Here is a 15,637-nt window from a genome sequence, read left to right as displayed (position 1 = left end):
AGTTGCGAATTGAAATTCTACTGCCACGATGTGTCTTTAGAACGCTCGCTACGGCTGTCAGGAAAATTTGTTAGCGTTACGGAAAAGTGCGTGAAAAACGCACAGTTTCTCCCCCATGGCACCGCGCGATTCTCGGTGATTCTCGGTCGTATCCAATCGCATCCGGCGCGGCCATGCCGGGGGATCCATCTCGTAGAATCCTGGCGGGAGACGACACGTGGTTGTTGCAGTGGCGGTTGGCACGAGGCTCTGGTCTCCCTACTACCTCTTTCTCGGCTTCCTCGTCCACGCTGGACGCAATGAGGCGATCCTCAGACCTCAAAGCGCGACCGGTAGTCGAACCGCGTGCACGCCGAGGCCGAGCACGAGGAACACCAAGTGCGCGAGGACCTTCGCGGCCACGTCGCGTTTCTTTTCGCGGAAAGAAAAGATAGAATGACGGGAGGTCAAGTGCTAATTGCGAAAACGTGAAAGATTCGACGTAGATACCTGCGAATGAAGATACCTCGATCGGCCGCCTTCCGGTGCTGTCGCCTTCCGGGGCGATTCTTCGATTGGACACGACGATTTTGCGACGAGACGTCACCAGAGGTCATCAGATCGATTTCTCCATTTTAGGACCTTCTTCTTTTCGCGATCTGTGTTTAACGATCGCGATCGAATATCGCGTCTGTGTCTGATCAAGACGTGCGATGTACGCCGCGTGCGTTTACGCATTCAATTTTCGGAGACCATCAGACCCGAATGTGTGAATGCGGTTTCGTATTCGTAAGAACGATCCACGAGAGAGATGGACTGGGTATGATGATCGATTGAATGTCTTGCGGTACAGGCGGTGGTGCACTGTGAGGAACGACTAGCTTCGAAATTGGTGAGTCCATTTTTTTATCGTAGTATTGGGTATCAGAGATCCGGTTACGAATAGAGAGAGAGAGAGAGAGAGAGTTGAGAAGTTCGGTGCTTCATTGAGGATTCGGAGCTGACAGGTGTCAGAGCAGATTAAAATTTACAAACGAATGAGTTATATGATAATGCGATGGCAACATTCGGATTTTATAGCGGATTTATTACACTTGTATACGTGCACATGTACATACTTGTACTTAACTGCGCGGTGACCAATAAATAATTCTCTCATTTTTAAATGATGAAGCAGTAAAATAAATGGAGGCAGTTAATTATCAGAAAATATTAAAATTACCGAAGATTATTCCATATAGCAAAGATATATTCGGAAGCAACTAATAAATCGTTCGTTTGTGATATAATGCTTTATCATAAAATAACTTACGATCATGTGCAATGAATCACGCAATGATCCGATGATTCGACGAAACATGTAAAACATTAGAAAGTTTTAATTTCGCGGTATCGATAGAAAGTCTCACCGCACCTCGCGCGAAAGCAATTTTAAGCGTTAATACACTTGCATCCTCGTAGATGAAATTAGTCTCCGGAATGGATGATCGATCGTAACGATCGATACACGACTGCTAATACAAGAATTATCGACGCTTTCAGAAGTAGGCGAACGCGCTAGATCGAAAACAATATAATCAATAGCCGGAGGTTAATGTTATTAGAAAGTCTCGATATCATGCGATCGAGCATTTTTGAATATAGACATCCCTATATATTCGACAGGTACAAAAACCTAATTATATTTTTATGTCTCTTTTTTTGCGTGCAAAAAACTGTTATTCAAATTTTCTTACAGATAACAAGTTAAATTTCAAAATTAAAACTTCCGTTGAAAAATGATTCTTAAGTTTTGAAAATCGATTAAAGTTTAAATGAAAATATTTATAAATTATTTATTGATCAAATATATTTTGAATCTATATATTTTCTTATTAATTTTTTAACCGATAAATTTTTTATTAATTTTCTCTGAAATACATATTAAAAAATTAATTATTTTGCTACTATAATAAGTGTAATATTCTTCACAAATTTAAGTCTTTTTCTCTCTCTCTCTCTCTCTCTCTCTCTCTCTCTTTTTAGACATTGTACTTATTGTCAGGTATCGTACTTTTCACAAACGTTATCTTATAATATAGAAGTCTAAATAAAAGAAATGTGTAAAGAGTTTTTCTGGATCTTGCGTATCTTTCAAATATTCTTGAAAGACGTCTTTCAGATATTCGTCTGCGATAGTAAGGGAAAGTAGAAGAGATAGAGGGAAGAATGTGAATTGGCTTCGTCCTCTTTGCCGATTTGCGGTTCATAATAAAATGATATCAATTGGCGTAAAGTGTGCCACTCTAAAGGAAGGCGAAAGAAACGTAATCCACTTAGAGGAAGCTGTAATGAATAACAAACGTATGAGAATGCACAGGGGATTTTTCGCGGATCGCATTAGTCAATCTGGCGAACGCTCACCGGCAGCAGCGATTAGTCCGCAGTCTTCCGTAGCGGAATCCCCCGTGTGAATTGGGTCAAGTTGATTCCTTCTTAAAATAACCGTAACTACTTGCCGTGATCGAACACGCCACTTTCACTGATTAGTCGCGCGCCTCCTAAACACCTTCCACCTTCCACGTCGATTCAAATATATAGATGTCCTGGTCTTCTCACCCTCAGATTGAAATTCCTCGACTAAATGTAAACTTCGCATAGACTCCAGGAAAAAAAGAGAGAGAGAGAGAGAGAGAGAGAGAGAGTCTTACTTATTTAAAATTTTTTGATTATTTTCAAAATTATTGTTTATTTAATTAGAATTTTTTTAATTATTTATTTTTTCAGAAATTAAAGGATCATCAAGATTTCTCTATCATTTTCTTTGTTGTACGGAGATACAAATTGTTTTATATACGTACTATACTTTGTTTTATATAATAATTATTACAACTTGTTTACACAATATCACTTTATAATTTTTTCAACTTCATTAAAAAAAATTAATTCAAATTTTTTCTTTTATTCTAATATTTGCATCTGTATCATAAAATATTCAACAATGAATTTTTCATATTTTCTTTTATGTATTAATAAATTATAATATAGTTATCATATTAAACTATAATAAAAATATTCGCTAGATCCCTTTGTGAGAACTATGGCGTGTCGCATAAATTTTCCGTTCGATTCAGTTATGAATCACACTTTTTGATGGAACTAATTTACATTAGAAAACGGAAGAAGCAACTGACGTAATGGTTTACAAATCTTTATGTTACACTAATAAGATTATTTTAAATTTCAGCTATAAGATTCAGCTTTCGAGATTTTAATCCTAAAGGCAGACTATCGCGTGATTTCGCTTTCGTCGAAAGTCACTGATGTATCAGTGCCGTTAGAAACGAAACTTGATCAATTGTTTCGCGTTGCGAATATAGCTCGCAGGAGCATTCACTTGCGCATCACTATTTCGCTCTAGTTTCGAATTACAAGTGTGCCGGTTCGGAACAAATTAGAGCTGCTTTTGTTCGCGATGGATTTGGGTCTCCTCTCCTCGCAGCGAATCCGTTAGAGCGTTTCACCGTCACGGTCCCTGAGCCATAAAAGATTTGTCCTCTATATCGCCCGACTCAAAAATCAAGGGATAACCGCAGAATCGTCTCGGAAAGTCGGAAACAAAATGGGACATCACAATGTACCATTTGTATGCGCTTTCTCGAATCGCGAGCGCGAAAGCTATGTCGATTAACAAGCCGTTAATGTACGCTCGAACTGCGAAATGGAAGAATAAGATTATAAGAAATCTTCCTCCTGCTGTTATTCACTAATGACGAAATGTTATTGCTATCGTTTTCACGAGCTGAAGCTAATTCGCGATACGTAATCGCGATTTGATTGCATTTCTACAGTTGCCTTGTTTTTATGTTCACAAAATTGAACGGCCTATTTTAGAATTATTCATAGAATTTGCAAAACATTATCCGGAAGAGAATGGAGTTTGATAAGCCCAAATAGAGTTTACTTGAATGAGAGACATCGAGATATTTGCTTACTCAGATAGCATATAATATTAACAAAATATTTATAAAATATTTATAAATATTTATAAGATTTATTTTAAATATTTTATAAATATTTTTGTGGTCTTAGATTGTACATCAATATTTATTATAAATGAAATATTAAATGTTATAATAAATGCTATGAAAATACTAATGAGATATTATAATTCAAGTAAAACATACTTGTTAGAAATATTTATTTACATTTATCATAAATATTTAGTCTATATATTTTAATAATATTTTGAATAAAGCTTTATATAAAATTAATAAATAATAATAAGGTTCTCTAAGTATAAAATAATGTGGTACAAAAGAAGGACAAAGATGGGCCAGTAATGTAGCAAAGAACTTTAATTTAAATTAATATTAAAAATTCATATAAATAATTACAATTGACAAAAACAAACTCTGATCGATTTTCAATGTAGTCGTAATATTTAAATATCGTTCTAAATCAAAAATATATACATGGTATTACAATACTATTGTAATTTTTAATCCCGTATTCTTCATTCCGTATAGTACGTTGCGAGTCATTTTTATCAAAAATCAAAATAATCATAAAACAATATTCTTGTGAGTAATATCAGTAAATGTATTGAGAGTCCATTAATAAAAAGAGAAAAACGTAGGTAGATGGCAGTCCATATCGCGGTATAATATTGGTTTTTTTTTATTTTAAGCAAATTTGCAAAGTAACGAACATCTAACTTTCACGAAATCTGCTTTATGTAAAATATGTCAGATAACGAAATCTGCTTTATGTAAAGTATGTATGAAATATCTACAGTGAGAGCAAAAAGTATTCGTACAAGGAAATTTTCTATAAAAAAAAGTCTTATTTATAGAGAAAATAAGTATTAATTAATTATTTTATAAATATATTCTATTCTTACAAATGAGCTTCGCATATATTCTTGATTTTAGAAACTAAATATCTCGACTGTACAAATACTTTCTGAGCATTCAAACAATATAATTTTTAATTTTCGCTTATTTTTCAGATGACATATTTTCTATAATTAATACACACATACACACACACACATTCTATAATTAATACATTCTTTTTGGTATATATCGACGTGAAATTGGTGTTGAAATCATCATATCGACATTGATTCAACATCAAATTCAATGACTCATTTCTCACTAGAAAATATTTACCGATATTTACTTTTTAAAAATAAAGTTTTTTTTTTTAAATATTTTCTCTGTACGAACTTTTTGCACTCACTGTAAATAACATTTAAAAAAATTAATATTAATACAATAAATATTTATCATAAATATTCTGTGCGCTATCTAGGTATTTCGCGGTCTTACTCGTCTATAATGTGTGCTTGACCTAAAGCCATGAACGTGACATACAATGCAGCATTTATTGTCATTGTTGAGTCAATAGACATTTTTATGACATACTAAACTATTATGGTAGTAAATACGCGACTATCTCTGTTCTTTCTTTCTGCGTACCATTTCTCCCACGGCCAATTAATAACAGACACTCGAATCTCTGACTACGTGTACGGAGCAACTTGTGTAATGAAAAACGAGAGGGGAAACCCATCAGATATTTATTCACGTTAGCATTACGTTATTAGTTGCATCGTCGCGCACGTGTAATATGTAACGACGCTATAAAGCTTTCCTTTATGGCGGTTATAATTTTTCACGATTGTAATTATAAATAAATTGGAATTAACGCGCGCATTACAGAAGGAGGGAACTTCCGTGAAAGCTCTTCATTAGCGATGCACAACGATGCATAAAGGTCGATGCTTTATATACCGTGCTAATTCTACAAAAGAAACTAAACGATCGGATCCATTAATCCCTATCTCTGCATGATTACGCCAAGCTTCACCGAAGCGTCAATTAAATCGTGCAACATGTAAGCACTTTGATACATCAATAGAAAAAGGAGAAACCAAAAAATAACTTTTAATATTTGAAATGACACAGTATAATAGTTTACTGTATTTATTTTTAATAATATAAAGGAGAAAAAGTGAGTTTCTTAATAAAAATTTTCGATGGGCTTTTGTGAAAATTAAATTTTATATATAATATTTTATACCAAATGTGTTATACTTCATAATTGCATATTTGCTTAAAATATCTAAGAAAAATATTTCTGAAAATTAATCAGAATTCTTTACAAAAGAGTTAATTCGATGATATAATGTTCTCGGAATCAAATTTTTCCTGTAGGAAAATCTTCACGATTTTGTAATAGCATTTCATATATTGTTTCACATATGCATACACTGTAGATAGCTTTCTTTTCGTGTAATTATACACTGTAGATAATTAGTTTTTCGACAGATAACGAACAAGCTGTTTAATTGGTGAGTAAAATGCTCGCGAAGGTACAAATGTATGTCAATCGCGCAACTCGACTCGTTAACGCGGTTTCGAGGTGGTCCACTCTGTCCCCGAAATCGAGTGCAATAAAATTTAGTGGCCGGAAACATTTACCACTGCGATCACCGAGAAATAGCACCGCATTTCATTAATTTTAATAGACGTTTCTTTTGACGGTACGACGCGGCTAATTAAAAGATCGGAACGCCAGAACTTGGTTGGTTATTTTAATGATTATTTGTGGGATCTTAATTTAACGTCGAAGTTACTCGCGTTTCTCGAAATATCACTTACAATTATAATTACATCTTGCGTATTAAGAGTTAAACTCAGAAAGCCTTTATAACGGGAATATATGGAAAAAGCGTTGTTATACTAGAATTTTCTATTAATTTCAAGACGTAGATTTTATTCGAAACACGGAAAATCATTAGCGTACCGTTGATTGAAACCTCCGAAATATATAGGTGGAGAAATGTGTGCCGATTGAAAGTCGATTTCTAGGTAGTTCGATATTTGCCTCACCTTTGGATGGCTTTGATGCGAAAATTCACTTGTAGCAGCCTCAGTATATCATTATCTGCCATTAAATTCAAATATACATTTCTTATTTAATCGTCGAAAAGATTTCTCACATATAATTTTTTATTCGATTTTATTATAAATGCAATTAGAATCGAAAACAAAAGAAGAATTGCAACGTCTCGTGTATTTTATACAAAAAATTATCAATATTATATATTACAGAGCTATTCTTTTATATTATTACATGTGTTAAAAACTTACGATTAATGATATTTATCGTAAAGCATAAAATATTTTTTTAACAATGAGAAAACTTTTCTAATTTTATCTCATTATAAGATAGAATACAAAATTGAAATGAAATTTTCAATAAATTAATATGAGCGAAAATATAAAGTGACTGCTATATAATTTTCGTGATACTAAATATTGTAAACATTGCATGTTGCATATATAATAAGCCAATTGCTGTAATTTATATAAGGAAAGGAAAAAAGAAATGTATTGATGCACGAATAGACTGCACGAAAATTTCGCACAATTCATCATCATGTTGTTGAGAAAATAAAATAAAGAGACAAAATTTCCTCGGGATATAACACCCTATTGCCACGAGAAATCATATCCGTCGGCGTTGCCGCGGCCACTCGCGACGATACACACACGAGGTGCGTTAAAGTAGGTCACTTTTATCCCCTGTAGCAAGCGATCACGATCGAGAGATTGGGATCGGCCACAGCCATCGGCCCATGGAGAGCGAACGATCTTGGTACTTGAAGAAATCTACACTATTGTTATCCACTATTGTTCCGACGTCTCTTCTAGAAAAGCTATGCGTATTTTTTGTTTGTAATGCTTGGAAAGTACGTTTTTTTTTTTCCGCTTTTTTGTTTCGTTTGATACGTCACGCATTCTACGCCTACGATTCGTGAGATACCAATTCTGAACGTCCGGTCTCTTGTCTTCCCGTTGTAAACGTTATACGGAGAAGCGTACCGTGCGCGCCCGCAATTCGAACGAATCTAGAGAGCCGATGTAATCGCGCTCGTCCGACTATTTCCGCGACTAATGAGCAGAGCGCGAATAATGAAATTACGCTTGTCTGCGCAAGTAGCCCGCTCGTAAAGCGAGATTCACGGGAGTGGACGACCGGCGGAGACGTGGACGACCGGCGAGGCCGGTCTCTCGTTACTCGAGAGATGTTTGGCAGAGTGGAAGAAATCCGTGGCCGAATCGTGAAAAGCGTGATATTAATATAAGCGGACGATCAAGCGCTTTCATTCGCTATTAGGATGCTAGACCAGTCGTCGGAAACGCCCTTTCCAGTATATACAATCACTCGTTGTACTAGTGCCCGCCATCAATTTTTACGACGCGGATATACGACACGCGGGCAACTTGCTCTAAATGGCGACGAGAGATTTCTAAATCGCGACAAAACGGACGAATCGCGACCTCGGGATCTAATCTTGCCGATCATCGTATCGACCCGTCGATGTCTCCCGGCACGATCGATCGACAGGTGTGCATATTCACGCGCGTGTTGTACACACGAAATATATATATTATAGGTACACACGCGATGCATATCACCGGCGCTCGCGGCTCTCTCGTTACTCTTACGTGCGATTAATTCCTCTCTTTCGTTCTTTCTTTACTTCAAGTCCATGGCGTTCACCCATCGACCTTCTTAAGAGAGATCCGTCGACTTTTCCATCGGCCTCGATCTCGATACACTCGACGACGTGTATCTAAATGTGGGAAGAGCGGCTACGTCAACGCACAAGAAAATATGTGAGGTCCAGGTAGATGACACGAGATAGATCACAGATCGTAGATAACACGCTTTTCGACGACGACCCCCTTTAACCGCATGTGCGACATTCTTAAGACGTAATCCTTTGACTAGAAACATATGTCTGTCTCAAACGTAAGACAAATTACGCTTAAAAGATCGCATATCTCTTTTATATCACTTCATCCTTTCTGTTGTCTAAAAAGATTATTATTATTTTTAATTAATTACTCTTTTATATCACGAATCGTACCTCCTATGTGATTAATTTATCTTGTAAAACAAATATACCCAGAGATATATTTTCAGAGCTAAGGATTAATTCGCTGAGGATTGATTAATGAATCTGATATCAATTATACCGCGGTTTATACTTCATCATGCGGTTAGCTTAGAGTTTCGCTAAATTGAAAAACTTTCGCTTTTCCATTGCGATTAATTATTAAAGGTTAGAATTAGGAACGCCTAATTATAGCGACGGCACAATAAGATTCGCGGATTCTGTGCCACTAAATAATACGCTGCCATACGAAACGGACAGTGATATGACACAGAAAACGTGGAAAATAAGGATAAATTGCGACGTTGTGTCGTTCCGCACGTGGTCGAAAGGTTTTCACCGAGTATACGAGGGGCTTTCTCTCGAATGAAAAAAAATCATTTGGCGACTCGACAAAATTTCCAAATATGCGAGACATTATGTTTCCGCAGCGAGGCTGCTCTAACGTTACTTGGCGCGCGTGCGCGCAAACACGCGATTGAAAGTATGCCGTGGCGCGACGAGGAGGGTACAAAAAATTCATCCACGCTTCCCCGCACTCCGGCCGTTTTCACTGGAATTCACGTTTATTAATGCATTCCAATTACACGATGCTCTCGCGAGTTATTAACGCACTAACGAATCGTCACATGCGTCCTCATCTCCCCGGTACTTTCACTACCTTCATAATCACCGAGCATGTGTAAGACTGGAAGGAAGTCCCATATTAAACGTTACGTCTAAAAAACAGGAGTCAACAAGCATGTATATGATCGATATACATAAATTCTTTTTATTGCTTCATATCCGACATCGCGTCGGTACAGCCCTTTATTAGACTAATCAGTAGGTTTTATATATATATATACATATGTACATACACCGTTAGAAATGTAACCACGAGCTTCCTTTACATGTAAATGGAGGACTCGTGATTATGAACGAAATTAAAAGTAATAAATGATTTAACTGAAAATTAAGTTACAATAATAACTTAAATGTAATGAACGTGACATTAAATTTATGAAAGATACATTAAATTTTATGTATATGTACACAAATATATATACTTTTTAGTTATAAATACATTAAATTTAATGTAACTAAGTTCAAATTGTGTAACTCAAAATTTAATAAAATTTAAGAACTTTCTAACAGTGTATGTTTAAATTTCATATTTAATTCATACGTAAGAAACTTCTTCACCAAGTTAAATGGCTAAATATAATTACTCGTAAAAGTATAGTTATATGTATATAAAGAATACTTTTGTGAGTAGTTATATATAAAATCATATAAAAAAAAAATTTAACAATAGTTATTAGAGGTGGCTCAATAACATGAAAATGTAAAAGGCAAGGAGCATTCTATGTTAATATGAAGGAGAATTTTATGTTACGAATATTATGTAAGAAAGTTCGTGTAATTATAAACCACGAATTATAAGTACACCAATTTAATTACATAATATTCGTATAATACTAACATAAAATTTTTCCGTCTTCGTGAATATTCTTCATCAAATAAATTGTAACAGTAATTGATCGGTGTTGATACGGAATTTGGCAATTCCTTGGTTAACATACAGCGATCAAGAAATAAGATTTAATCTCATATGTCAAAAGATCGAGGAATCAGAATAATTTTCAGATATGAACGTCACTTTGACATCCTAATTGGCGTTCTATTATTTAACATCTCGCATTCTTTATTATACTGATAATGGCCAAGACTTGGCCGAAACGTTTACATTTTTAATTTGAAATATATGATTTTGGCAAAAAACTTCTTGCGTGTGTAGCTCCTATCCATTTATGTCATATCAAAAATTCATTTTGACGTTTTATTTAAGCGAGGAAATTTTACGATGTTGCTTTGGCATTTTTAAATTGTAAATTAGGTATCTCTATTAAATGTTGGTTTAAAATTAATTAAAGTTTTATTCATTTTTTCAAATGTCAAATAGGAAGACAGATCAAGTAAAATTTCAATTAATTTCAATTAATTCTCATGAAGAGATACTTAGAGTCAATTTTTTTATATAATTTCCTTTATATCTTCTTGAGAATTAATGATTGTCTAATACAACTAATACAACTTAGAAATATTACTAACAAATTTTGATTCAAAGACTATTAATTCGCAGACTATTAATTCGCAGTCGATTAACGTAAAGCAATGTCAGCCGCGCGTCGTACATATAGGCACATACGTCAGCATAGTGTCCATTCAGCGTCGATAATGACGACTATTATGTCTGTACTTTCTCCAAATTAGCGGTAAAACGTCACGCGCTACGCTCGCATTAGATAGGGCTGCGTCCACGATTTTCCTTTTACTTTCAAAACTATTGTAGAATGTGAAAGAAATCGAAAGTCCAACGCATAAAACGTGTGTCTCTTAAAAGAACATTTGTTGTATGTCCAAGGTTGTCCAAGAACGTCTAGGATTACCCAGAATCGTTTACAAATTATTAACCTTTCAATTTATCAAATAAATTGGATGGACAGGCTACAAAAGATCGGCGCAAAAATAAGATTGGCGCATTGTAAGACTGATTTCAATCAATAATCATTAATGTATTATTTCATAAATTAGAAGCCACATATGCTACACAATTGTGAAATATGTCGTTATTTATTTATTGTCAGTTCCATTTATGATATTGCATTGAAAAATATCTCTGTTTTTCTTGTGCATCAGCTTATTATATCTAATCCTGAAAGGAAATAAATATGTAGAGCAGCGACAAAGATTTCCAATTTTATTTAAGAAATTTTATTTGTCAAATAAAAAAACATTTTGAAATATTCTTACTGTGATCGAAAGATATTACTTTATTTTTTATTTTTACCCAGAAATGCATATAGTACATTAACATCCTTTTCTAATCTTCATTATTTAAATTTTCATGTGAAATCGAAGAGAATATCATGAAAAAGAATAAAAAATATATTCTAAAACTATTCAATGTTCTTTCACTTATTTATTTTTTCACGTTTTCGATGTATTTTTACTATTTATATATAAACAAAAAATTTAATATATTACAATATGATAAGAAACGGTCTAGACATTTATTAAAATTTTATATTCTCGTAATGCTTTCTATTAATATTTCATGAAAATTTTGAGAGTGCATAAAAAGCTCGACAAAAAAAATGTAATATTTTCTGTTATTTGTTTTTATATACGCTTGCATGTTTATTCCATAAATTTTAGTCAAATTTGAAATATATTTCATAAGATAATATTATTATATCCTGCAACAATACACCGAATGTTCCAATAAATTAATATGATAAGTTTTACTATACTTATTTTATAAATATATTTCCTATTACATGCACAATAAATCGACAAACATACATATTTTCCAGGATTATATATTGATATTAATCTAGCGTAGCCCATCCATTTTAAAGAGTAATGAATTTATATCAATAAAATGTTCTTTCACAGAGATCCATTACACCAGATTAAAAATAATATATCACTCACCGAAACGCGATATGCAGCAGCGGAGTTTTTAACGTCGCTCTGTAAAATACAAATATAAAATCCACATTATAATGGCGTCCATAACGTTTCAAAAAATGTCTATATTATACACACACATTAAGATTTGTATTTTCTTTTAAGTAGATTGTTACATAATTGAAATAATAATTTCCTGACAAAAATCTCTATCTCCCAAGTATAGACTTTTGTAAAATTCCAATAAAAATCTTCTCAAATTTTTAATAAACTCAAATAAAATCGGGAATGAATTAATTTTACAAAGAAAAGTGATATTAAATAACAATAAATAAAGGCCAAAGTAAGAATCAAACACATTGAAAATTTAACACAGTTAAATAGAATAAAATACAATTTTAAAAAAATAAAGAAAACAGTATAAATTCAAATATAAAACATGTAATTAATTAGAAAAAATTAAACAACAGATACCATAAATATAAATTACGATTAAGTTTCGGCTACCGAATTGAGCCCTTCAGATCCTTCTTCAGACTCCTCTTTCAGATTAACTTATCGCAAAAATTGATTTACAAAATTAATTTTCAAAAATACACGCATATTCCTTAATACCAGCTCGAATAAAAAGTGATGTTATATTTAATTTACGAATATAACATATTTACCTATGATTGTTTCGCCCAATGCCTCCCAAGCCTCTTCCTCCTCTCTTGTTCCCTCATTGCTGCACAGGCTGCATTACACACATGATTGTGTATTAGAAAAGATAGAGATCACCATTTCAGATCATCATGTTCCATATTATTTTTTATTCTCTTTTAAACGAATTTGTTAATGAAATAATTGTACAAATTCTCCGACAAAAATCTTCTTAAATTTTTACATAAATAAGATACAAATAAAACCGAAATAAATTAATTTCACAAAGAAAAATAATATTTAATATTTAATAACAAGTAACATGCTATTTACCACGTGGTTACTCCATCATCGTCTGATGTTTTCCAGGATGTCTTCTCCTTGTCTTTTGTTCCTTCGATGCTGCTTTTGTAGTACAAACATACTCATTTACTCACTCGCGAAAACGTCAACTAATTACGCAGTAATCAACACGATACGACGATCGCGTGGCACCTTGCACGGCACTCCCGACGTAGACCCGACGCACTTCATTACATTGCGACAATAAATTAACGCGAAACAGCAAGTACAATTGTACGAAACTAATGAAATTCATTCTATTCGCGATACCACGTCGCGCCCGAATTAGCGCGATAAAAGGACGGATGGCGGTTAAAGGACGATTTACAGGAGGAAGCGATTTTACTGGCTTTTAGCAAACGTCTTAGAGTTTCTAGAGTTTCTTTCGACGTTGCTCAGCTTCGCTTGATCACCAGCATGGCTGAACATGTATTTGAAATACTTTTATTTAAAACACACTATTTGCAATACAATATTTTGTATTTTTTATTTCAGCGGATCACATAAAAGTATTACGTATTTTGTATTTAAAATCGAAAGATTGAAAGCTTTTTGTATTTTGTAATTAAAATAATAAGGTTGATTATCAATGTTAGTATTTGAAATACAAAATACAAAATACTTTCATAATCTTTTGTTATTAATACTGAAATATAAAATGCAAAAATACTTTTATATCCCATGAAATACAAAATACAAAATATTTTCATGTACTCCGAACAAACACAAAATACAAAATATAATTATCTTATCAATACTGTTTTTCAAATAAAAGTATTTCAAATACATGCCCAGCCCTGATCACCAGCGACCACTCGACGCTGCGACTTCAAAATTTTAGACGCAAGCAAATAAAAAATAATTGTGTGGGAGAAGTTTTCATTAGGAAATCCGCTGACGAATTAAGAAGTTTGCTTTAAGCGAATAAAAACTGCGTCGAGAGAATTCGCTGATGAATTAAAGTGGTTCTTTAGTAAAGTGCCAAAAATTTAAGGTGGTTCACCAGGACTCACCAAAATTACAAATGTCTAATTTGGATAAAGTAATGCATAATTTGGATAAAATATTAAAACTACATGTATATCCTAACGAAATAGTATAGAACACGAATCAAGAGCTGCATCTTCATTCTTCGAATAAAAACAAGATGAGATTATGTTTACTTTTCGAGATTAAATTTATATGCAAGTTTATGCACGTAAATATCTTTTCAGAATAGCCGTTGATCCATTTCTTTTTTGTGACTATTAAAATCGTAATTTTTTAATTATTTTAACTATTATAATCTCGTTTTTGAGAAAAGTCTATGATAAGATTTGTGTGCAGTTAGTTGCAAAGAAGCGTTATCTTCTGTAAGTCTTATCTGTCACTAAGTTACATGTGAAATTACTTTCCTAACTTTTTTTTTCTCTCTCATTTCATTGTTAACCTACCATAGAATTTTGCACATGTCAATTTCAATATATCAACTTCATTATATAAAAAATTAGACATTTCTATAGCAACTCGATTTACTAAAGAACCACCTTAATAATGTCATTAAATGTCTGCTGAAAGCGAGTAAATCGTTCCGTGTAAATCGCCCTTTAATGAATCTCGGCGTAGGAGACATGCGATCAACTTCACGCGACACTTGTGACGCCATGACGCCATAACTCATAACCTTTGATCGTAACGGCTGTAATCGTTTGTTAACAAACGGCATACGATATTATCATTTTTAGGCAATTAAGATCTCTGTTTTTAACGCAATATGCAAATAAATGAACGAATTGAAAATAAATGTCCACGGATCGTAACATTCAACAATGCGTCCGATACTTTGTTGCTTCTATGTTGCTTGGATTACAGATTTTTATCTAAATGAGTCTCGAAACACGCGATCTAACAAGTCGTCGGTATACAAGTACCAATCTTTCGTCACGCGATCCATGAATGTCAAGATACGGAATTGATAGAGGCTATACTTACTGATTAAACGCGTCACAAATCGGAAGTCGATCCGTTCCGTACTGGCGACGATTCATCAATGACCGACGGCGACAAGTTCAAGGATAGCGACGATAACTTCAAGCTAATACGCGCGAATCAAATTAACTCTCCATAATTCACCGTTTTTATCACTGTTTTCCTAATTCAATGGGTTCCTGATTGTTTTTTAAAGGGTTTTCGGACTCTAAAAGATCTGAAAAAATTTTAGTACACTCTTTTAACATTTAAGAACCCGATTTTACAATGATATGACCCGAAACGTTTTCTATATTT

At 33.7% G+C, this 15,637-nt stretch overlaps 1 protein-coding gene and 1 long non-coding RNA gene across 3 annotated transcripts in view; one reads left to right on the top strand and one right to left on the bottom strand.

Annotated features, from left to right (window-relative positions):
• The first annotated feature begins 272 nt into the window (after positions 1-272).
• LOC105149488 (uncharacterized) overlaps positions 273-15,637 on the top strand; it is a 41,881-nt gene continuing 26,516 nt past the window's right edge. The window contains exon 1 of the mRNA XM_011061936.2: positions 273-871. The gene's annotated coding sequence lies outside the window, so the exon portion shown is untranslated. The remainder of the gene's footprint in view (positions 872-15,637) is intronic.
• LOC147909740 (uncharacterized) lies at positions 11,894-14,345 on the bottom strand. Of its 2 annotated transcripts, XR_015545177.1 has the most exons (3): positions 13,364-14,345; positions 13,057-13,124; positions 11,894-12,451 (listed from the first exon to the last, which is right to left on the bottom strand). It is a non-coding gene; the product is annotated as an uncharacterized LOC147909740 (long non-coding RNA). The 2 variants fall into 2 exon arrangements; XR_015545176.1 differs by having other exon boundaries at positions 11,894-13,124.

This window comes from Acromyrmex echinatior, chromosome 5 (genome assembly GCF_024713525.1).
Source record: "Acromyrmex echinatior isolate Ae372 chromosome 5, ASM2471352v2, whole genome shotgun sequence".
Taxonomy (NCBI): domain Eukaryota; kingdom Metazoa; phylum Arthropoda; class Insecta; order Hymenoptera; family Formicidae; genus Acromyrmex; species Acromyrmex echinatior.
The sequence above is the reverse complement of the archived record's forward strand: the minus strand, read 5'-3'. Positions and strand labels throughout refer to the sequence as shown.